We start from the raw sequence: 24,503 nt of genomic DNA on the forward strand, positions 1-24,503 counted from the left end.
GTGTGTATATATATATATATATATATATATATATATATATATATATATATATAGCAAGTGAATAAACTGAACAGTAATAACTAAAACCAAAAGTAATATAGCTCAATACTGTATTCAGGCTGCTCAATACTGTACTCAAATCAACATTCAATGGCTTAACTCCCAAGGTAAACTATCCTGCACAGCCACTGCATATACAGAGCTCTGAGTATGTGTGTGTGTGTGTGTGCCTGTATGGCACCTATAACTTCAGTCCTTTGGAAAAGGGATGAGGTCTTGGATATTCAGCTAGCCACTTTAGTTGGTGCACTTAAACCCCTGCTTGGCAAAGTGTATCTGTGATATGCTGACAGTATCTGAATAACAAGGCGGACACTGTGACTGCTTAACAGGCCGCTAGCAAGACCCAAGTTCTGGTAAGTGTAGGCAAAAGTGAGATAACTCTGTCTGTATGCAGTGTCCTTGTTTCCTGCAGATGGGCAAGTTCCCCTTCATCAATCCTGTGGCCAAGGCCCAAAAGAACGTCCTGGAACAGGCAGACTCTTCTGGTGACCCGACTGGTCCCCTCACACTGGAGCTCTTCACACCGTCAGTGCAGGGCCTCTCTCTGCTAGGCTGGATGTCCCTGACTGGCTGTGGAACTTGTAAACGAGCTTGGGGACTGACCCGGGAGGCAACACTTCTCCCCTGAGTCCAGTCTCTTCTCCTGTCTTGTGGTAACTGTCCCCTCATACAAACAAGATGGAGAACAATATCATATGTGTAAACCACCCATAATCACATAATATGGAATATCTTGTGAAATGTGACAATTCAAAAATCACATATGTGCCTATGGCTGACAGCAATCAAATGATACAAAATTATATACAATTGCATAAAAATTTGAGCAATCGAAAATTAAATTAAATTAAACAGTGAATTGAGAAATAAAGTCCATAACTCGTGAAGAAAGTCGTCCCCGCACTCGAGACCCAACAAGATGTGTGAACTCCACCACCAAGCCAACAGAAATGGACTCTTACTGGAAAGCTATTATCCCCTATGACAGACGATCAAATAAGACGTGTAATAAGAGCTTGGCTCCCAAAGGACCAAAGGCTAGTACATTCACTTCACAAACGGTTAGGACATCTCTGTACAAACACTGGTTCAGCCTCATCTTGAGTATGTAGCTTATTGATCATCAATTAACGAGGGATGTCCTTGCTCTGAGGAAACGCACTCTTTTCTCCGTCTGAAGGCTCAGGTGAACACACGGTTCAGATCTCCTTATTCATTCCACATATCAGCACCCAAAAATGTGAACTCTGAGGCTGGACTCCCCGTCCTCATCCCGCTCCCTGCACACACAGATTGCCCTTTTTTAGCCTCCGCAGTGGTCCTGTTGAAGACCTGCCTGGCTGACGTTCCTTCTTGTTCCTGATCCTGTCTGCTGCTCTGACTATTCTGATCTCTAGCTCCCTGATTTCCTGGCTTGTTCTGAACTATGCTGATCTCTGGATCCCTGATTTCCTGGCTTGTTCTGACTACCCGATTTGATTACCGAACCCTGGCTATGTTTTGATTATGATTACTATTTGTACCATTTTTACCACTATATTAAAAGGTGTGATTTTTACTGCATTTTCTGTCTCTGTCTGATTCATGGTTTCTGACAGTAGGCGAAGGCCATAAATTCAGAAGATGCAGGCAATTCACCTAGTGGTAATATTTTTTCTAGGTTGAATGAGCAGGATCACCACACTGCTCCCCCGGATCCTCCCACTGTGGCTGCCCTGGTACAATATGGTTGCAGTCTTTGTGCAGGCACCTGCCTCAAGCATTATCTCTGGGTAAACCCTTGCAAAAACCTGTTGTCCTGAGTTACCCAGAGCTTGTGGCCTTTAAAAAAGTATTTGATGTTTCTGCATGCGCCACTTCTGCTGCCAAGAGCCTCATGTCCATCAGAGTATGAGAACTGTTGCTGATTGCGCCATTTAATTCCATATTCCATGTCAGCAGATCATTTGGAACAATGAGGCCCTTGTGGCTGCTTTTTCTCATGGTCTCTTGGATAACATCAAAGATCAGATAGTAGCCAGAGACATACCCACTGATCTAGAGAAGTTGATCATGTTTGCTATACTTAATGACTCCAGACTCCGAGAGAGACCTTCCTTTAAGGAGCACTTGTGGAAACCTCCTGAACGTTTGCGTCCGAGGTTTGTAGTCCTACCCTTGCCTCCCTCACCTCCCATGCCTCCTGGTACTGAGTCTGCCAGTGAGGTAGAACCCATGCACTTGGGCTTCACACGTCTCTCTGCATATGAGAGGGCCTTTAGGAGGAGGGGGAAATTGTGCCTTTATTGTGGCCAGACAGGCTACTTTTTTAAGTCTTGTCCTACCTGTGCAGAGAGACGCTTGCACCTGAGGTCCTGTAAGGGACAGACCTTAGGTGATGTTGTTATGTCCCCAGTTATCCAGAAGGATAAGCCCCTAGTTCCGGTTACCATTTCTTCGTCTGAGTCGTCCATCGAGATACAGGCTCTAACCGACTCGGGCTGCAGGACTAGATGCTTCATAGATGCTGCCTTTGTGTCTAAGCACTCAATTCCACTGCAGCTTTGTGCCACTTCACTTGTCGTTGAGGCTATTGATGGGAGACTTCTACGGCCTGCCCATGTGACTCGTGAGACTGCTCCATTGACCATGGTCGAAGGGGCTCTTCACCATGAGAAAATCCAATTCCAATCATTTCCTCACCTCATTTTCCATTGGTTATTGGTTATCCTTGGTTAAAGAGGCACAACCCCTCTATTGATTGGCTTTGTGCTGAGGTTTTTTCCTGCTAGCCACAATGCAGTAAAACATGTTTTCAGAACGTGGCTAAGGTTCTGTACACCCCTTCACTCTCCTACCTGCCAGAGGAGTACCGTGATTTTAGTGATGTCTTTGACAAAGCTCAACCCGGTAGTTTGCATCCACACCGGTTGTATGATTGGGCAATTGACCTTCAACCTGGTGCCATACCCCCTCGTGGCCAGGTTTACCCTTTGTCTGTCTCAAAGGACAAAGCCATGGAGGAGTATGTTGCAGATGCACTTTCTCGAGGATTCATCCTCGTCTCTTGCTGGTGCTGGTTTCTTCTTTGTGAAGAAGAGTGGTGAACTTAGACCTTGTATTGATTATAGGGGTCTCAATCGTTTCACGATTAAAAATGCTTATCCGATTCCATTGATTACGGAGTTATTTGACCACCTCAAGGGAGCAATGGTTTTCACAAAGCTTGATTTGAGAGGGTCATACAATATCGTGAGGATCAAGGAAGACGACGAGTGGAAAACTGCTTTTAATACCAGAACATTCCATTACGAGTACCTTGTAATGCCGTTTGGCCTTTGCAACGCTCTGGCAGTTTTTCAGGAATTTATCGACCATGTCTTCCGATATTTGTTGCAACTATGTGTGGTGGTTTATCTTGACGATATCCTCATATTTTCCAATTCCCTAGAGAGCCACCACACACGTCTGTTGTGTGCTTCAGAGGCTGAGAGAAAATAACCTCTATTACAAATTAGAGAAGTGCGAGCTCCATCATGAACAGGTTAAATTCATGGGTTATGTCATTTCCACTGCTGGTTTTTCAATGGACCCAGAGAAACTTTCAGCAGTCCTACAGTGGGTTTACATCCACTGCAACGTTTTCTTGGCTTCACCAATTATTATCAAAAGTTTATTCATAACTTCTCATCTCTGGTTAAACCCCTGACTGATATTACCAGAGAGGACAGTAACCCACAGAATTGATCTCCGGATTCCAATAATGCCTTTGAGAGTCTCAAGGCTGCTCCTGTGTTGGCAAATCCTGATCCTACGTTACCCTTTATCCTTGAGGTTGATGCATCTGAGACTGGAGTTGGCGCCCTTCTGTCTCAATGTCCCACCTCTGAGAGCAGTATGCATCCTTGTGACTACTTTTCCAAGAAATTGTAAAATTGTCACCTGCAGAATGCAATTACAAGATTGGGGACAGGGAGTTGTTAGTGATCATTTTAGCCCTAAAAGAATGGAGACATCTCCTTGAAGGTACCACTGTGCTGGTTCTCATTCTGACTGACCATGAGAATCTCACATTCTTGTCTGAGGCTTAAAGTGGATATAAATCCAATTTATTTTTTAATTTTTTTATTAAGGCTTGTAACTTGTACAGTATAGGATTTCATGTCATCTGTGCCCATTCTTGCCACAAAGAGTTAATCCAGCTATGAGCAGTCCTTTTATCTTTTTTCAGTGAGTTACAAATTGAGTGCCAGAGAAATAGCAGTCAGTTCCAACCAGTACTGTGAGTGACAGATGTTTTTGGTTTCATTAACCAAATTCGTTCTCAGTCCCCGGCTGTTGTGTGGACAGATTAGCACTGCAAGGGGACCTATGTCCAGAAGTGCAGTCTTTCACCGTGGCCTGGCTGCTTGTTGTTCAAATGCAGCCATGCCTCCTGTTCCAGGAGTTGTCCCTGAGAAGAACGGAAACTACTGAGAAATGTTGTTCTACCCCGAATGAAAAAAAAAATGTATGAACTTTGGGGCTTCAAAGACACTTGGGTGTTTAGTTAGGTAGAACAAGCTGTGGCAAAGGGGCAAGTTCTCACCTTACAATTTGAATGATGGACTGTCAAGTGTACCAGGATTGTTTTTCATATGTTGGCCAACAGGTGGCTTAAGCCGTGCCAGTCTGAGTGAGCCTTTGTTCACATTATGCACTTATCTGATAGGAAATGCTAAGAAAGTTTTTCTGTAAGATAGCTATGAAAAGGGGTGGCACCCTCGGATGAGGGTGGGGCCAATTTCACATGAATTTGTGTTTAGATATAGAGATCATTGTAGCTTAGTATATTATAGGGTATTTACACTGCTTTGTTGCTCTCGGCTGAGGGTAATTAACATTTGCTCAAGATTCACTCTGTACATATTGCATTGTGTTATCATAGGGATAGGATGCATTTTTCTCTTTCAGGTGTTCCTGCACCCATTGTGTCTTCCTTGGACAAGGAGAGACAGTGATGCGACATGGATAGCAATGCTAACCTTTTATGTCCCTTACTACTGTATATATTAGAGAGATCGTTAGAATATAAGGCTACTGTTTGTATTTTTTTTCCTTAACTGTTTGGGTGGTACACCACAGGTAAACTTATATATACAATCTGCTATTTATCTTCCCTTGTGTGAACTGCCACTTGCTCATGTATATGTGTATGTTAGGCATATCTACTTCATGTGGTATGCCACATGTATTGTTATTATTATTATTGTTCCTTTCCTGTCCCCCCCCCCCCCCCCCATCCCAGTTTTTGCCAGGACATTCACTCTCAGGCTTAAGAGTTCAAATTATTAACACCGAGACGTAGTTTTCCTAGGCAGGGGGAGGATGTAGCACCCTGATGTTTAGGAAGGGCTGCTAGCAAATTTAGTTGCCAGGTGATAGTTGCCTTGGCCAATTGTTTGGAGATCAATTGATTCCTCTCTAAATCTGGAATTGTTTTCTATGGTCCCTTGGCCTGTTCTGTGCCAATTGGATGGCTGTCTGGGTGGATGTGTGTTGTGCTGCCTCAGCCTATCCCAAGGACATTTGGCTGCCTGAGGGCCTTCCCAGGAGCGGGAGAGCAGCATAGGGTCGGGACTGCTGGCTTGTAGTCCAACCAGAAGTAGCCTTTCAGCAGCTGTGGTCAGAGGTATAAGGGGAAGCTGTCGCCACTAAGGGACCATCCGCCTTGTTACCAGAGACCACTGTAAGTAAGCTGAATCCAGTACCAGAGCAGACCAGGGATGGTGAAGAAGTGGGAAAACTTCAGTGAGTGTCAAGCCATGGACCAAGTGGGACAGCAGAGGTGACACTTGGGGAGCATCAGTGGGTTCCAAGCCAGAGACCTAGCGGGTCAGCAGGGGTGACGTTTGAGGAGTATCTGTGAGTGCCAAGCCAGGGACCCAGCAGGGAAGTGGGGGTGACGCTTGAGGAAGATTCTGAGTGCTAAAAGTGGAAGAACTGAAGGGATCCAGTGGCTATTGGATCCGAAGTCTAGTGAAAGACTGGGAGTTCGTTGATTGAAGACCCGCAGTGAGTGACTGTGGAATAAGCAGAGAACTGTTTGTGTTGCCAATAGTTGCATACTACTGTTAGTAACTGCTACAAGTTAGTTGCCATAGGAGACAGCGGTCCTACCTATACAGAAGTGGTGTCTGGCTGGAGGCCTTCACCTGTATAGCTGTCTACCTATAGAAGTCTCGGATTATCATAGCATCTACCTAAGGGTCCCCTGGCCCTAACCCTCTCTCCCAAAGTTCTGTTCAAGAAACAATAAAATCTCTTTGTGTTCAAAAATTGTCTGGCGCCCACCATTTCATCTTGCATTTCAGCCACCATGCCTTGTAACCCACTCTACCCAGAAGGATGTCAGCTGTTCCTGACTCTGGAAGTCACCATTAGGCCTCAAGGGACCAGGGACTTTGCTACATCTACAAACTATATACTATATACAGTATATTTAAAACTTGATCAATCCTGATGTACTGATGGCCTATCTAATTTCTTAAGGCCCTAAAATGTCAGGACAGTGGAAAATGGAAAGTAGACAGTCTGAGGTATTTAGTAAGAGGCAAGCAAGTTTTCTGAAGTTGTTATTTTGTTTTTTGTTACTTTTTATTTTTTATATACATCATGACTCTGGGGGGTGATAAGGGATTTTATTTGAATTTTTGCACTTTGCTGTCATAGTGATAATCACTGTAACAGGAATGTGTGAACTGTCATGAATGGGTTACATTCATAACAGCTGTGATTTACTGCTGTGTGCTGTGATTGGCTCAAAGCTATCACAGCCAGTCACAGCTGCTATGGATGAAATTCATTCATAACAGCTTTGTTGACATTGTGATCATGTAATCGCATAGCAATCACATGATCCCCAGCCGCTCAAAGCGGCCAGGTACCGGTGCACATAGCATGACGTACAATTTTGTTTGGGAGCCACGTCGCACAACTGCGCAATTATCAGTTAAAGTGACGCAGTGCCGAATCGCAAAAAGTGGTCTGGTCAGGTAGGGGGTAAATTCTTCTGGGGCTGAAGTTGTTAAGAGCTATGGGCAGAAGTGATGTTTTAATGCGCTTCCGCCCTGCAGTGTCATGGAGACGGGTGGGTTCCATCTTCCCCTCACTCGTCTCCATGCTCAGCCACAGGAAGGATCCGCTTGCATCCGCTGCTGCCGACAGCTCCGGTAAGCAGCGGAGGGCACTGGATCATGTCGGGGGGGCCCTCTCCTGCCGCCGATAAAGTGATCTCGCTGCGAATCCGCCACAGAGACCACTTTTATCTTGTACCGGACCGCTGGATGAACACGGGGATACCGGGGTTATGGCAGCCAGCTGCAGCGATAACGATATCCGTCCTCAAAGTAAGGACGTACAATCGGCGATCTGGAAGTGGTTAATATAGGCGAGACCAAAATGAGGAGGAATGAAGGACAGAGGGACTTTGCACACCTCCCAACTTTTTGAGATGGGAATGAGGGACACCTAGCAGCAAAAGTATGCAGGCATAGGACACACCCCCTGCCACGCCCCCTTAACCACTTGCAGACCGGACCAATTTGCTGCTCAAAGACCAGACCCCTTTTTGCGTTTCGGCACTGCGTCACTTTAACTGACAATTGCGCTGTCGTGCGACGTGGCTCCCAAACAAAATTGACGTCCTTTTTTTCCCACAAATAGAGCTTTCTTTTGGTGGTATTTGATCACCCCTGCGGTTTTTATTTTTTGCACTATAACCAAAAATAGAGCCACAATTTTGAAAAAAACACATTATTTTTTACTTTTTGTTATAATAAATATCCCCAAAAATATATAAAAAAACATTTTTTCCCTCAGTTTAGGCCGATACGTATTCTTCTACATATTTTTGGTAAAAAAAATCGCAATAAGCGATTATTGATTGGTTTTCGCAAAAGTTATAGCGTTTACAAAATAGGGATAGTTTTATAGCATTTTTATTAATAATTTTTTATTTATTTTTTTTACTAGTAATGGCGGCGATCAGCGATTTTTATTGTGACTGCGACATTGTGGGGGACCCATCGGACATTTTTGACACCATTGTCATTTATACAGTAATCACTGCTATATAAATGCAGTGATTCCTGTGTAAATGACACTGGCAGTGAAAGGGTTAACCAGTGGGTGGCAGTGTAGGGGTTAAGTGTTCCTAGGGGTGTGTTACTAACTGTGGGGGGGTTGGGCTTTCATTTAGTGAACACTGATCTCTGCTCCAATCACATGGAGCAGAGATCAGTGTCACTAGTTGCTAGGCAGAATGGAGAAATGTTGTTTACACAGCATTTCCTCCATTCGGCCGCTCCATGAGACGATCGCGGGGATGCCCGTGGCGATCGAGTCCGCGGGTCCCGTGACCGGACTCACGGGGGTCCCGACCAGCGCGGGAGCGCGCCGCCGGCGGCGCGCTCCCGATGGCAGGGCGGCATTGAATATTGGACGTACCTGTACGCCAATATGCCTGCCGTGCCATTCTGTCGACGTACATCGTCGTGCGCTGGTCGGGAAGTGGTTAAAGGAGAATTGTACAAAAAAACAAGATTGGTTAAACAGGTTGTATACTCATTTTTTTTGCTTTTACCTACAGGAAAGCCTATAGTAAGGCTTACCTGTAGGTAAAAAAATATCTCCTAAACCTGTACGGTTTAGGAGATATTCCCCTCGGTATGCGCCACTGACTGCAGCGGCGCATGCGCACAAGGGGATTCTCAGCTGAAAGTCCGGCAGTGGCCGGACCCGACCGGGATGAAATCTCCCGCGCATCGATATCGCGGCTCCGGCCACTCACAGCGCTAGAGCCGCGATACCCGGAAGAAACGCCAAGGGAGCATGTCAGCTCCCTCAGTGTGAGGTAAGTATTTCATAATGAGCTAGTATGCGGTGAACACTAGCTCATTATGCCTTTTGCTTTGCAGGTGGTAAAAAAAAAAAAAATTAGCGGGTTTACTACCGCTTTAAACCCACTAGTGCTTTTTTTATCACTACTAGTCCTTATTGGCTTTTGGAAATTACAGATGCAGCAATTTATATACATCATCTATACAGATCAGACCAAAATGAGGGACAAATGAGGAGGAATGAGGGACATTGCTCCAAATCAGGCACAGTCCCTAGAAATCGGGGACAGTTGGGAGCTATGACTTGTTCCAAATCAGGGACAGTCCTTTACAATCAGGGACCTTAATGTGGGCGCTGTAAGTATCCATAGTGGCTCACAAAGCCCGTAACACAAGCTCAGGAAAGCTTGCACTCAGCCACCTATCACGACATTGCGCATTCCAGAATGTTCCCACCAGTAAATCCCCCGTTTACGTCCCCCTCTCAAGACGTCAGGACGTCGCTGGTTGGCAAGCAGCGCTGCGAACGTGCAGAACGTCTGAGGAGCTCTACCAGAGTACGCGGCGCCCCTCTGCCAACCCCAAGGTGGCGTCCTTCGGGCTCTAGCCAGCCCTACGCACTGCCGGTGTTTGACGTCACGTATTTCCCCGCCCTCTTCAGTGTGGCGAGTGTGTGCAGCGGAGGACGTGTGTTGCCGGTGTTGGAGAGGAGAACGGAGCGCACCGGACAGGTGTGTGTCTTGGGTGATGATGAGGGGATGGAGAGTATAACGGGGACGGTAGAGGAGGTTGGTCTCCGGGGAGGAGAGAGATAGAGAGGACATCGGGAGGGGGAGGGGAGCAGGCTGCGGCCTAGTGATAAGCGCCTCCTCGGCCTGGCTCTATGTCGCTGTGTCCTCTGTGACGGGCCCGGAGTGCTGCTGGGCACAGGCCGCCGTGTGGGCCTAGACAGGGCCTGGAGCAGTGAGCGGCCCGGAGGGGTCTGTGCATTAGAGGGCAGTGTGAGGAGAGATGGAATCTCATCACCCCCTAGTGCTGCGAGAGGAGAGGGCACGGCCTGGGCACACCACACATCCACACTGCCACCACCATCTCTACAAAACAATACATTCCCTGTATAAGAGCAGCATTTATTTTCTAGGCACAGTCTAATATTCTAGGCATAGGCCACCTTTTGCCAAAACGAGGCAGTTGCCCTACAGAAGTTTTACCCCCCCCCTCCTGACCAGGCCATTTTTTTTTTTTTTTGCGCAATACAGCACTGTGATTCTTTAACTGACAGTTGCGCGGTCGTGCGACCCTGTACACAAAAGAAAAATGTTTCCCACAAATTAGAGATTTTATTTAGGTGGTATTTGATCGCCGCTGCGGTTTTTATTTTTTGCGCTATAAGCAACAAAAGAAGAAAATATCTTTTATTTTTTTTGCTATAAAACATCCAATAAAAAACAAAAATAAAATTCTTTATGCATTTAGGCCACTGTATAGTCTGCTACATTTTTAGTAAAAGAAACAAAATCCCATTAAGCGTATGTGTGTTGATTGGATTGTGCTAATTTTTTATTTTATTTTTTTATATAGCATCTACAAACTTTTTTTTTTTTTTTCTAGTAATGGCAATCAGCAATTTACACAGGGAATGCGATATTGCAGAGGACAAATCTGACACTTTGCGTACGTTTTTAGCGGTGCAAAGTATCAGATTTGACCTCTGCAATATCGCATTCCCTGTGTAAATTGCTGATTGCCGCCATTACTAGGAAAAAAAAAAAAAAAAAAAAAAAAAAGTTTGCAGGTGCCTCAGCATCGGTGCCCATCCGTTTCATTGGGCGGGGTGTATACAGCTCACCGCCCTAAAGATGCTGCTTGCCGGACTTTTTCTAACGTCCGGCAAGCGCAGCGCCTGAGTGTCAAAGCACTTGGTGCTCTCACGCTGGGGCTGCAGGGGAGCCGCTATGTTTAGCCCTTTAGCGCCTGAAAACCGCCTTCGGTGTGAAAGGGGTCTAATACAGTGATCAGTGCTTTAAAATATGGACTGTCACTGTACTAACACTGGCTGGGAGGGGGTTAAACATCTAGAGGCGATCAGAGTTAAATGTGTGTGCCTACCCTGTTTCCCCAAAAATAAGACCTAACGTGATTGTCGGTGATGGCTGCAATATAAGCCCTAGTTAAAGTCCTTGTAGGTATTATTATTTTCAGGGTAGGGCTTATTTTTGGGGAAACAGGGTAGGGTTAATTGGGTAGGGCTTATATTGCAGCCATCACCGACAAATCACACTAGGTGTTATTTTCGGGAGTCTATTCCCGGAAGTGAGTGCAGATATTTACACCCAACTCCCCCCTGTAAGGTGCCAATTGTGGGGAGGAATCAGATCAGCGGAAGTTACACTTTTGGGTGGAACTCCGCTTTAATGCATCCTATGCATTAAAGTGAAAAAACACGTCGGTGACGGCTCCCCCCCCCCCCCCCATTCCCACTTGCGCTGTCTCTCTGCCCGGGGTTCTCAGCTCTAGCAGCGCAGCCATTGGCTCCTGCTGCTGTCAATTAAATCCAATGACTCGCGGGGGTGGGGCTGAGTCTTACATTCGGCCTCTATGGACGTAAAATCCTGGGCTCGGGAGCACGCCCGCAAGGTAATCTGATTATCTGATGTGGGGGGAGAGCCGCCCGGGGGACCCCAGAAGAGCAGGTTCAGGGCCACTCTACAAAACTAGCTGCACTGTGGAGGTAAGTATGACAGGTTTTTTTTTTTTTTTACCTTTACAATCACTTTAAGCTCTGTGCAAACTGGTGCCATATAAATCCTGTATAATATCTGGTGTTTTCTTACTATGGGGGAGGTGCTTGTACTATGAGGGCCAGTTCACGCCACATGAAGTCCAGTGCGTGGTTTATTTTTCATTTTTTCTCTGCTTCAAAAACATATTGAAAGTAGGTTACATGGTTTTCAATGGCATAGTTCATACCAGCGGTTCCAGAAAAAAAGCTGAACTTGCTTCAGTTTTCCTGGACTGAACTGAAATGCATTAAAAAAATAAAAAATGCACTGAAACAGACGTCCTTATTTAAGGTTAAGAAAGAAGGGGAGGGGGTGGGGGCACTGGACTGCTTCAAAAACGCACACATGCAGAAAAGCATCTGAAACTCATCCGGGGTGCACTCCTATGGTGTGAACTGGCCCTGAGAAGAAATAGATCCTAATACCAGCTTTGCAGAGACACATTATCCATGCTTTATGTACTGACAGAACGGCGATCTGCCTTGTTTACATGGACAGTTTGCAGTTCTCCCTCTGTACCGAAGGATCAGTGAGTACCGGTGGACGTTGAGTCCGTGTTACCCGCCGTTCAGCTCTTGCTGCGTATAATCGCAGAGGAAGAAATAAAGGGCGCTATTTCCCAGGAATCGTTCCCATGCCAGATACACATGCAGAGCCATTTTTGCCCGTTCGTTTTGGGCTGACACTCACTGGACCACATCAGAAGTAGTGCAACCCTATGGCATGTTACTTCTGTACCCTGTGATCCAGGGCAGCAGGTAAACGCGCTGCATTTGGGGTGTCGTTTAACCACTTGCCTACTGGGCACTTTCACCCCCTTCCTGTCCAGGCCAATTTTTAGCTTTCAGCGCTGTCACACTTTGAATGACTATTGCGTGTTGTGCAACACTGTACCCAAACACAATTTTTATATACTTTTTCACACAGATAGGGCTTTCTTTTCATGGTATTTAACCATTTGCTGACTGCCCTATAGCTGTTTTACTGCTACATGGCGACCACGCTGCACACGATCGTATGTATGTATCTGTGTGTGTATAATATATATATATATATATATATATATATATATATATATATATATATATATATATATATATATATATATATATATATATATATATATATATATATATATATATATATTAGATCCGGCACTTCCAGGTATCGGGCACGTGTCGGTGGCTCGTTCCTGTAGGTCCCGCAGACCCAATGTCTGGTGGCACCCGCTGATCACTCGGTACACAGGCAGAAAGGAGCTCTGCCTATGCAAAAAAGGCAGATCACCTTTCTGTCAGTACAGAAGGCATTGATCCTGTGTCTCTGCAAGGCAGGGACACGGCTCTATGCCTTCCTCTAGTAAAAGCACCCCCCCCCCACTACGCTAAAATACCAGCTAGGCAGAGTTAACACTTTGTTTGCCCCTGATGTTAACCCCCTTCTCTGCCAGTGTTCTTAGTACAGTGTCAGTGCATATTTTTAGCACAGATCACTGTAATGTCACTGGTCCCAAAAAAAAAGTGTTTTGTGTCCACCGCAATATCGCAGTAATTTAAAACCGACAAGAACATTCATCAAGGCAGCGCTACATAAAAGCATTCCCGCTGTTATGGGTGTGCTATCATAAAAGTGCATTTAAGTTTAAAGTCCAAAAGTAATCGTTGCAACAATGATCATTTCTCATAAAAAATTTGGTAGAGTCCAACCAAGAGCGAATGCTTGATTACGTCCTAGATATAACCATTTCAGCATCACCTCCACATGTGTAGGGGGCGGGGGGGGGGGGGGGGGAGTGTAAAAAAATCCTCCTATGAATCACACTCTTACCAGACTGTACTGGGTAACAGGTACAGAACACCAGATCTTGGTTTCAATCCTCTCCCTGGATAATTGATCACGGATCCTGTTGCAGCCGGGAGGAAGGGTCACCCACCAATGAGCTCATTCGCATGGAGGGAGAGAGAACTCCATAGCGTAATCCCATTTCAAACTGATTTATTAGCTGCAATTCCCCCCTTTGTAGGACATACGCTTACAAGATTGCAAAAATCAAATGAGTATATAACATAAGTGATAACGCCAATGGGGGAGCGTAGCGGTGTCTCCTACCAACTACAGCACAACTTTCCAATGTTAGTGGTAGCCCCAAATGGCGTGTTCACATCACTGTTGGTCGTCTTATAACTTCACCCTAATATCGCAGTAATACATTGGCTATTTGCTGCAACTAGTTGACTATACTGATTGTGGACCACATCCCTGATACATCGAGTAAAGACAAGTTCTTTAAATTGGGACTTTAAACGGACCACAAACCGTATTATAGTAAAAATATACACAATTATTGAACATTGATGCCAATCAACGACATAGGAGTGGGAATAAAAGCAGCAAACACATATATTGGGAACGGTGATGGAAGCAGCTTGGAGAAAAGCCCCAAACCTGTAAAACAGACAGCATGTCCAACGCGTTTCAGAAATAAAATTCAGATATTTAGGGACAGAGGGTTTGAGTTTCAAATCTGTAGCTTATATCTCAAATGTTATTGCTCCACCCACACAGAGAGATCATAACTCGATAGTGATAGAGGAGCTATGTCCTTCAGAGCAGCGCACAGGCATCAGACCAGGGAGATGGCGACAGCCAATGATCCACACAGGGTGAAGTAGCCCCACTACAATTTTTATGGTATATATTGACAGTGACTCAAAAAGGAAAATAGATGGATATATCCATCTCTCTCTTTATTGGTGCTTGTTCCCCATAGATATGAATTTGGTTGGTGTAGAATGGAATCTGTGTCTTGAATCCAAATGTCCAGACCAGCACACTTTGTAAGATGTTTACATGGATCTACCTGATGGCTGGAGTTTAAGATTGAGGTGGAATAGTGTGGCTGTTGGTGTCTGAACAGCAATATCGCAGTCCCGCTATAAGTTGGTCACCCCTGTCGTTGCTAGTAGCAAAAAAATAAAAACTCAATAAATATAATCCCACAGTTTGGTTTGTGCAAAGATATAGCGTTTACAATCTATAATGTATAGCAGAATGTTAAAAATAATAGTTTTTATTTTTCAAATATATATTATACATTTTTTTTAATAGCGCAAAAAAAACAAACAAAATACAGGCGTGATCAAATACCACCAAAAGAAAGCTCTACAGTAATACCTCAACTGCGCTACTCAATCCAACGAGCGGTTCGCAATACATGCTATTACTTTAAAAAAAAATCATGGCTTGGTTTGTGAGTGTTTGTCTCCCAAAATGAGCAGGATTCCTCTTTGGTGTGCAGTACCGCATTTGGTCAGAGGGGGGGCGCGGCGGCGGTTGACACTCGGAGCTGTTTGGGTGCACTCAGAAACACTCCGTTCTCCATTCCTGGGCAGTCTCCGAGTCTCTCTGGCCCCCCCCCACCTTTGGCCAAATGCGGCGCTGCATACAATAGAAGTCAATATTGAACGAATTATCTTAGTTTGCATTGACTTCTATGGGGAAACTCGCTTTGATCCAAGGTTCACTGTATTTGTGGTTCTCTCGCTTCACATTGGCTCCTCACTGACTTTGACAGAAGCAGGAGCCAATGGCCCCAACTGCTGTGTCTCCTCCAATCAGGAGGGAGAGTCCTGGACACCCAAGGCTTTTGTGCAACATCACTGGATCGAGATTGGGCTCAGGTAAGTATGGGGGGGGGGGGGGGCTTCTACACACAGAAAGTGTTTCTTTAGTGCATAGAGTGTATTAAGATAAAAATATTACTTTAGAACAACTTTAATGCATGGGTTCTTTGCATTAAAGTAAAAGTTTAGGCAATAGTGCCCTTGCACTTAGCAGAACCCTCATTTGATTCAGCACTGTGTCCGTCTGCAGCTCTTCTCTGTCTTCACTTCAGACTCCATACACACTATTTGATTTTCTGCAGATTTGTCTTCAGATTTACCAAAACCATATAATATGAGGTCAAACCTTAAGAGTTTCAATTTTGCAGTTGTGTCAGGGAATCTGAAACCTCACCTTTTATCTACTACAGCTTTTCCCAGTAGGTTTCTTTCATTAAAGATGAAGTAAACCCTAATGGGTTTTACTTCCTCTTTTTGCTGCCTGTGTCCTATCATATACAGTCCCCCATCGGATAGTGTCCGCTGTGTACTGCGCATGCACAGTACACAGCACCCACAGATTCCAAAAATAGCCAAAGATGAACGGCGCCTGCGTCGTGAGTCCAGGTTCTAGCCCCACCATCCAAGTGGACATAGAGTTGGAATATAAAAGAGCCGAGTGCAGCGATGCCGAGCCCGAAGGGTAGCGAGCCTGAAACGTGGCGAAACGTGGGCTAGTATGCATTGCATACTAGCCTATTTGACATTTGCCTGCAAACAAATCCATCGCTGTCCCCTATGCAGGCTGCGTCCATCTTCGCTTCTCTTCTTTCTGGGGGCTGCAGACTCCGTCGTCGTGTGATTTCACTCGTGCGCACGAGCGCTGGAGCCGTCATTAATGCCACATGCTGGGGGAAGAAATGGCACTGAGGTTCGTTTCTTCACAGCACATGTGCCGATTGCATCATCGGCACACTACAAGTGAAATATCTCCTAAATGGCGCACGTTTATGAATATTTTCACTATCGATGGGTAAGCCCTATTCTAGGCTTACCTATAGTTAAGTCACTAGGGAGTGTTTACAACCACTTTTAAGATAGTTTTTATGATCCCTATATAAAATAATTCCCGCTGTACCTGATGGCTTTGCAAGTATTTAATGCAGACCTTAGGGCTACAGTCACATGGCAGTTTAACAGCGGGCAGGGGTGGCTGCCAGCAAGAAACAGATTCTTGGTGGTTGTAAAAGCTGCTTGCCCATTGTTTGAACAGCTGCTGCTGTTTAAGTTTATGGCTGCCTCCAGGATCAGCAATTCTTTGGAGTTCTGGCCAACGCAGCAAACTATCCACTGCTAAACTGTCCTGTGAATGTAACGTAACTCTAAAAAGAAAAATAATAATCCCCACCCAGGTAGCCTTCTTGTATAGCCACTGCAGATATCCCAGGAAGCATCAGCTTCCACACTGCGGCTCGAGGAGGAAGGGACCGGTGGGGCTTTGTAAGGCCCCTTTCACATTAGGGCGCTTTGCAGGCTCTACAATGCCTGCAAAGGGCCCTGCAAGAGCCTGTCTCTCCAATATGAAAGCCCCGAGGGCTTTCACACTGGAGCGGTGCGCTGGCAGGATGGTAAAAAAAAAAGTACTGCTAGCAGCATCTTTGGAGTGGTGAAGGAGCTGTGTATACAATGGGGCAGCGCCGCTATACCACCAGCAAAGCGCTGCTTTTAACCCTTTCTCGGCCGCCAGCAGGGGAGTAAAACCGCCCTGCTAGCGGCCGAATACCGCCAATAAAACAGCGGGAAAGCAGCGCTAACGATGGTGCAGTTTTACCGCTGACATCGCTCCTTCCCCAGTGTGAAAGGGGCCTAAGGCTGGGTTGCAAGAACCTGGAGACAGTTGGACTCAGCAGAGTGGTGGGTTCCAGAAGACCATGCTGGATTTGCCTGGCATATGAGTATGTTTCCTGTGATTATCTACGGGGAAAAGGATAAGTAAACTGAAGATCAAGAAAAAAAAAAAACATAGGAAGTGCCATTTCTCATTAATGTTCCTTGCCTGCTAGTATCAGGAACAGTTGTAACGTTACAAAGCTATTTGCAGTTGTGTTTTTCAGTGATCCATGTAACAAGCTGCTTTCTGTTTTACTTGCTACAAAGCTAGAAAATGGGGACTTTTCACTTAGACAATGGGACAATTGTCCAACTGCCTGTGACTCCAAAACAAAGTGGACTGGAAGAATGGAATGCAACACACGAGAACAGGGTGTTTATTGTAAAATTTGTATCTGGAACCTTTCCACCGATAGAACAGAAAAACACAGCACTGTTCTGCAGAATCTTTCTAGGTTAGAATATTAAATATTAATATTAATAATATTTTTTGCTAGAAAATTACTTGGAACCCCCAAACATTATATATATTTTTTTAGCAGAGACTCTAGAGAATAAAACGGCGATTGTTGCTATATTTTATGTTACACTGTATTTGCGCAGCGGTGTTTTAAAAGCAACTTTTTGGGAAAAGGGACACTTTCATGAATTCAAAAAAAATTAAATAGTAAAATTAGCCCAATTTTTTTGTATAATGTGAAAGATAATATTACGCCGAGTAAATAGATACCAAACATGTCACATTTTATAATTGCACGCACTCGTGGATTGACAGAGTATGGTACCTAAAAAAAAAAAAAAAAAAAAAAAAAAAAAAAAAAAAAAAATCTCAATAGGCGACGCTTTACATATTTTTTTTTTAGTTACTAGGTTAGCGTTACAGAGGAGGTCTAGTGCTAGAATTATTACTTCCGTATGCGTTTTCTTTGCTTCGCGGGGACGGCGGGCGCTTACATTTTTTTTTATTTCTTTTAAAATGACTAAATTGTTTTAAAAAATAAAAAAATTTTGATCACTTTTATTGTTCATTGTAAACATTCCTTGAGACAGTAATAGGTGATGACATGTACTCTTTATGGAGGGATCGGGGGCCTCCTTTACACTTCAAAGTATTCAGATCGCCGAAAACGGCGATTCTGAATACCGTATATTTTTTTTTAAACCGGCGCCATTGGCAGCCGAGTAAACGGGAAGTGACGTCGCTTCCGTGTTTTACTATTAGGATGCTGCCGATTACGGCTTCGTTCCAGTTCCTCCCCAGCAGCCGGAGGCGTCGGATGTTGAATCGATGCTCCCGATCGAGCGGGAGCACCGGTAACAGTGGCGGGAGGGGGGGACGTCCCCTCCCGCTCCTCCGGCATAACAGCCGAGCGGCTTTTAGCTGCTTCGGTTGTTATGGCTGAATAGCCAATCGCCCGCTGGAAAAAACGGTACCGGGATGATGCCTGCAGGTGCGGGCATCATCCCCGGTATACCCCCCGGAAGCCGAGTACGCAGATCTGCGTACTTTCGACGGGAAGTGGTTAAAGTGCAACTAAACCCATCAATTTTTATTAGTTTAAGAAAAAATCTGTTAAATCCCCAGGATGCCAGGAATCTTAATTGTCACATTGCTTGTGCTCTCAACCAAACTGTCCAATCTTCAAATGTCTGGTGTCATAACTGATCACAGGTGCAGCATCATGGCAGTTAAAGATCAGAGGCTAAGTTGGCATCTTCTTTGTCTGCAAAGGATAGGAGGCTTTAGTTTGCTTCAAAAGAGAAGTAGGGCCAAGGTAAAGAGAAGTGTGCTTACTTTTGCACTCCTGTAACCCAGAGTAGGCTGGCATAGGTCTATTATCTGCTATTGGCTGATGTGGCAGAGCTGATCCAGGGCCTGGAAGTATCCTGGCAATATTGTCAGTATCCACCCAGCTTTCTGACAGCTGGCTCTGCCTCTCAGTATCCATCAGAGAGCCAAAGTCAGCTGTGCCCGCCCGCTCTCATGCCTGTTGCCAGAGGCACATAACAGGGTGATGACTGGCAGTCACTGCTCTCCCCTTTGAGCAGACTGAGAATTGAGCAATTGGCTGCCAGCCATGTAATGGCTCAATCCTCAGGCTTAGAGCCCACTTAGAACAGCTGCAGCATGGAGGTGAGTGTGTAGGTTTGTGGGTTGTTTTTTATTTTTAATTTTTTTTTTTCACAAACCCTTAACTTTTTTTTTTTTTTTTTTTTTTTTAATAAATCGATAAACGATGTGCTTGAGCTCCATTCAAGGCTGAGAAGTCAGTTTGCTTCAGGCAGAAGCAGCATTGCCTCAGTCTCCTCCCTTTTGTTGATCACGCTGTAAAATTGTAACAAAATTGAAGAAATGACCAGTCTATAATTTTAATGGTAGGTTTATTTTAACAGTGAGAGACAGAATAACGAGATCAAGAAAAACACTTTTCAAAAAAATTATAAATTGATTTGCTTTTTAAATGGTGAAATAATAATTTGATCCCCTATCAATCGGCAAGATTTCTGGCTCCTAGGTGTCTTCTATTCAGGTAACGAGCTAAGATTAGGAGCACACTCTTAAAAGGAGTGCTCCTAATCTCATCCTAATCTCAGCTTTTTACCTGTGTAAAACCTGTCCACAGAACCAACCAATCTGATTTCAGTCTCTCCACCATGGCCAAGACCAAAGAGCTGTCCAAGGATGTCATGGACAAGATTATAGACCTACACAAGGCTGTCATTGGCTACAAGACCATCACCAAGCAGCTTGGTGGGAGGGTGACAACAGTTGCTGCGATTATTCGCAATTGGAAGAAACCCAAAATAACTGTCGATCTCCCTCGGTCTGGGGCTCCATGCAAGATCTCACTATATGGAGTTTCAATGATCATGAGAATGGTGAGGAATCGGCCCAAAACTACACTGGAGAATCTTGTCAATGATCTCAAGGCAGCTGGGACCATATTCACAAAGAAAACAATTGGCAACATTACGCTGTGAAGGACTAAATCCTGCAGTGCCTGCAAGGTCCCCCTTTTTAAGAAAGCACATGTACAAGCCCATCTGAAGTTTGCTAATGAACATCTAAATGATTCAGAGGAGAACTGGGTGAAAGTGTTGTGGTCAGATGAGACCAAAATCGAGCTCTTTGGCAGCAACGTGCAACTTTCCATGTTTGGAGGAGGCAGAATGCTGCCTATGACCACAAGAACACAATCCCCACTGTCTAACATTGAGGTGGAAACATGCTTTGTTTTTTCTCCTAATGGAACAGGACTACTACATCGCATCAAACGGATGATGGACTGTGCCGTGTACTGTCAAATCTTCGGTGCCCTCAGCCAGGTCATTGAAAATGGGTCGTGGATGGGTATTGCACCAGGACTATGACCCCCCCACCCCCCCCACCCCAAAGCACCTTGTCCCCATGTTGATGAGGACAATGGCCTCTTCTCAACAACCCTGGCCGTTGGTTATCGGGGTCTGCGGGGGGCTTATCGGATACTGGCCCCCCACCCTATGTGAATGAGTATGGGGTACAATGTACCCCTACCCATTCACCTGTGGAAAAAAAAAAAAAACCTCACAAGGGTTAAAATAGTTTATTGCACAGCTCCGGGGGTCTTCTGTCCATCTTCGGGGGTCTTATCGCCGGACTCCTCCGCTATCTTCTGCTAGCTCTTTTGCTAGCGGAGGAGCCCGGCTTTCTTCTTCGCTGCCGCCCTCTTCTTCTGACTTCGGGGGTCTTGTCCCCCTCTTCGGTTCTTCTTGCCAGGCCACAGCGCCGCCTTCTAGCTCTTTTACAGGCGGTGGCCCGGTCTTCTGTCACCGTCTTCTGTTCTTCTCTTCAGATTTTGCCTCGTCGCTGCCTCCGCTTACAATGGCAGAGACGTGGCGACTTATATAGGGACATCACCGGATGATGTCAGTCCCAGAGGATGCTCTCGGCAAAAGTCGCCTGGCCTGGAGCGACTTAAAGAGGAAGTAAACCCTGATGAGTTTATTTCCTCTTTCATTCCCTGCAAAGGCAAAGCATAATGGACTACTATGCATCGAATAGTAGCCCATTATGTGTCACTTACCTGACACAGGAGCCAGCGAAGTTGCCGCTGTCCCCTGTAGTCCGCCGCATCCATCTAGTTGGTGGGGTCTCGCGCGGGAGCCGACACGCGCGGCAGCTCCGTCGCTGAGAATGCCGTGCTCAGTGCGCCTGCGCGCCGCTGTCTACGTATGCGCCGTAGACAGCGGTGCCCGTTTTCGGGTAAATATCTCCTAAACCATATAGGTTTAGGAGATGTTGCTTGGACCTACAGGTAAGCCTTAATCTAGGCTTACCTGTAGGTCAAAGTGGTTTGTTGCTGGTCAAAGACCAGACCACTTTTTGCGATTCGGCACTGCGTCGCTTTAACTGACAATTGCGCGGTCGTGCGACGTGGCTCCCAAACAAAATTGACGTCCTTTTTTCCCCACAAATAGAGCTTTCTTTTGGTGGTATTTGATCACCCCTGCGGTTTTTATTTTTTGCGCTATAAACAAAAATAGAGCGACAATTTTGAAGAAAACGCATTATTTTTTACTTTTTGTTATAATAAATATCCCCCAAAAATATATAAAAAAAACTTTTTTTTCCCTCAGTTTAGGCCGATACGTATTCTTCTACATATTTTTGGTAAAAAAATCGCAATAAGCGATTATTGATTGGTTTGCACAAAAGTTATAGCGTTTACAAAATAGGGATAGTTTTATGGCATTTTTATTAATAATTTTTTATTTTTTATTTTTTTACTAGTAATGGCGGCGATCAGCGATTTTTATTGTGACTGCGACATTGTGGGGGACACATCGGACATTTTTGACACATTTTTGGGACCATTGTCATTTATACAGTAATCACTGCTATATAAATGCAGTGATTCCTGTGTAAATGACACTGGCAGTGAAAGGGTTAACCAGTGGGTGGCAGTGTAGGGGTTAAGTGTTCCTAGGGGTGTGTTACTAACTGTGGGGGGGTTGGGCTTTCATTTAGTGAACACTGATCTCTGCTCCAATCACATGGAGCAGAGATCAGCGTCACTAGTTGCTAGGCAGAATGGAGAAATGTTGTTTACACAGCATTTCCTCCATTCGGCCGCTCCGTAAGATGATCGCGGGGATGCCCGCGGCGATCGAGTCCGCGGGTCCCGCGACTGGACTCACGGGGGTCCCGACCAGCGTGGGAGCGCGCCTGCGCGCTCCCGATGGCAGGGCGGCATTGAATATTGGACGTACCTGTACGCCAATATGCCGGCCCGTGCCATTCTGTCGACGTACATCGTCGTGCGCTAGTCGGGAAGTGGTTAAAGTCGTGTTGTAAATCGTCCCAGGTCGTGTTCAAGTCGTCTCCAAGTGGCCTCACAAAGTCGTCCTGGAAGTCGTGTCGCCCCTGTGTGAACCGGCTCTTATAGTGCTGAACTGCCAAGATTTGAACTGTGTATGACCTGTATAACTTCCTTATCTGCTTTATTTCATCTCCCCTGGTTCCTTCTTTCCTTCATCATTGAAGTAATACTAAAAACTCCTTCCTGGGTCCTTAGCCGGCTCTCCTGGCCCCTGCTGAGTGCCCCCACAACAAGCGGCCCTATGTGTCCATTCAGACACTGAGCCCCGCTGCTGTCTTAGACAAGGAGATTTTTTTTTTTTTTTTTTTTTAAATCCTGCATTAGGATAAACAAATCTTCTGACTTGAGAACCACTTTAATATGCTACACTATGCAACATTACATTTTCTGAAGACATTACTAGATCTAAAATAAGTTTTATGTTAAGAAATCACTGGATCTCTCTTCTAGTATGCCAACATTCACTTACTCTACAGTATTGAGACAACGGAATAGAACTACAGGAAATTTTCCCTGTACTCTTGTTCAAGATTTATGTGCATTTATACTAATATTTTATTTTTGTGGGTAGCACTGCTTTAACCTCTTTCCGCCCAGCCTATAGCAGAATGACGGCCAGGAAGTGGTTCAGTTATCCTGACTGGGCGTCATATGAAGTCCAGCAGGATAACTGCCAGCTCGCATCACAGCGATCGTTGTTGCTGCGTGCCAGTCTGACACACCGCAACTCCGGTCTAGATAAAGAGTCTGTGACGGAAACTCTTTGCCATGTGATCAGCTGTGCCCAATTGTGTCTGACAGACGTGAGTAGAGGAGAGCCGATCGGCTGCTCTCCTGACGGGGGCCCACCCAGGATGCCACCAGGGATGGCCACCACACAGGACCACCACACAGGACCACTCACTAGGAAGCTGCCAATTGGTGCCAATGAAAAATGCCTGCCTCATCAGTGAAGGAGAAAACTTACTTATTCACAGCATTTTATAACAAAAACAAAGCAACTTTTTATTTATTTTTGGTCTTTTTCTGTTCGTTTATCAAAAAAGAAAAAAAACGCAGAGGTGATCAAATACCGCCAAAGAAAAGCTCTATTTGTGGGAACAAAATTATAAAAAATTTGCAGGAAGGTGCGAAAGTGCCCGGTTTTGAAGTGGTTAATATAATCGCTTAGATAGGGCAGTGTTCTGTAGGCCTCAAGTACATAACTGATAAGAATGCATCCCAGACAGAGAGCACAGGAAGTTTTCAGCTGAAACTTTCTGGCAGGATCAACAAGTATCTTATCTGTTTGTCAAACTGATGTAACAAAACACTTTTCAATGGAAAATTCAAAAAGGCCAAAAATTTTGTTTGGGGTTTAAATACATTCTAATGCCATATTTCATTATTATTATTATTATACAGGATTTATATAGCGCTAACAGTTTGCGCAGCGCTTTACAACATGAGGGCATAATAACCTGATTAAAAGAAATTATATCTTTATAATAATGTAATCTTAACAGACAAGTATGTTTTTTTTTTTTTTTTCAGACTCATACTTAGATTGCTCGGTTCTCAGTGTAGAAGCACCTAACACCGCTGAATACTCGGTTCTCTCAGCTCCGTCAGTAGAGGGCTGTAGACGGTCAGTCACAGCTCTCTGCTCCCTCCTGGCCCCCTCCACAGCTCGGTGCTCCAGTGAGGGGAGTGGCCCACTCAGTCTCTGGCTCACTGAGAGGCGGAGCCAGGTGTTGGTCCAGGGATCTGGCCGATCCGGACTTCCATTGTTTTGACATGGAGCCCGAACCGAGATCTGTGATGTCAGCAGAGAGTGGACTTCAGCCCACTTTACTGAAAACAGGTCACAGGAGTGCAAAATGAACTGCACTCCTGTGATCTACAGGAGAGATGCAGCCAAAACCAGCTTTGGCTTTAATTCTCCCTTTTAGTAAGTAAATTACAAAT

At 45.1% G+C, this 24,503-nt stretch overlaps 1 protein-coding gene across 4 annotated transcripts in view; it reads left to right on the plus strand.

Annotated features, from left to right (window-relative positions):
- The first annotated feature begins 9,496 nt into the window (after positions 1-9,496).
- ZFR (zinc finger RNA binding protein) overlaps positions 9,497-24,503 on the plus strand; it is an 85,781-nt gene continuing 70,774 nt past the window's right edge. For 3 of the 4 annotated variants that reach the window (XM_077462899.1, XM_077462900.1, XM_077462902.1), the window contains exon 1: positions 9,497-9,652. The gene's annotated coding sequence lies outside the window, so the exon portion shown is untranslated. The remainder of the gene's footprint in view (positions 9,653-24,503) is intronic. The other variant, XM_077462901.1, reaches the window with a different exon arrangement.

Source organism: Lithobates pipiens, unplaced genomic scaffold (genome assembly GCF_037356315.1).
Source record: "Lithobates pipiens isolate NorthernLeopardFrog02 unplaced genomic scaffold, aLitPip1_a1.2 Scaffold_3, whole genome shotgun sequence".
In the NCBI taxonomy this organism is placed as follows: Eukaryota; Metazoa; Chordata; class Amphibia; order Anura; family Ranidae; genus Lithobates; species Lithobates pipiens.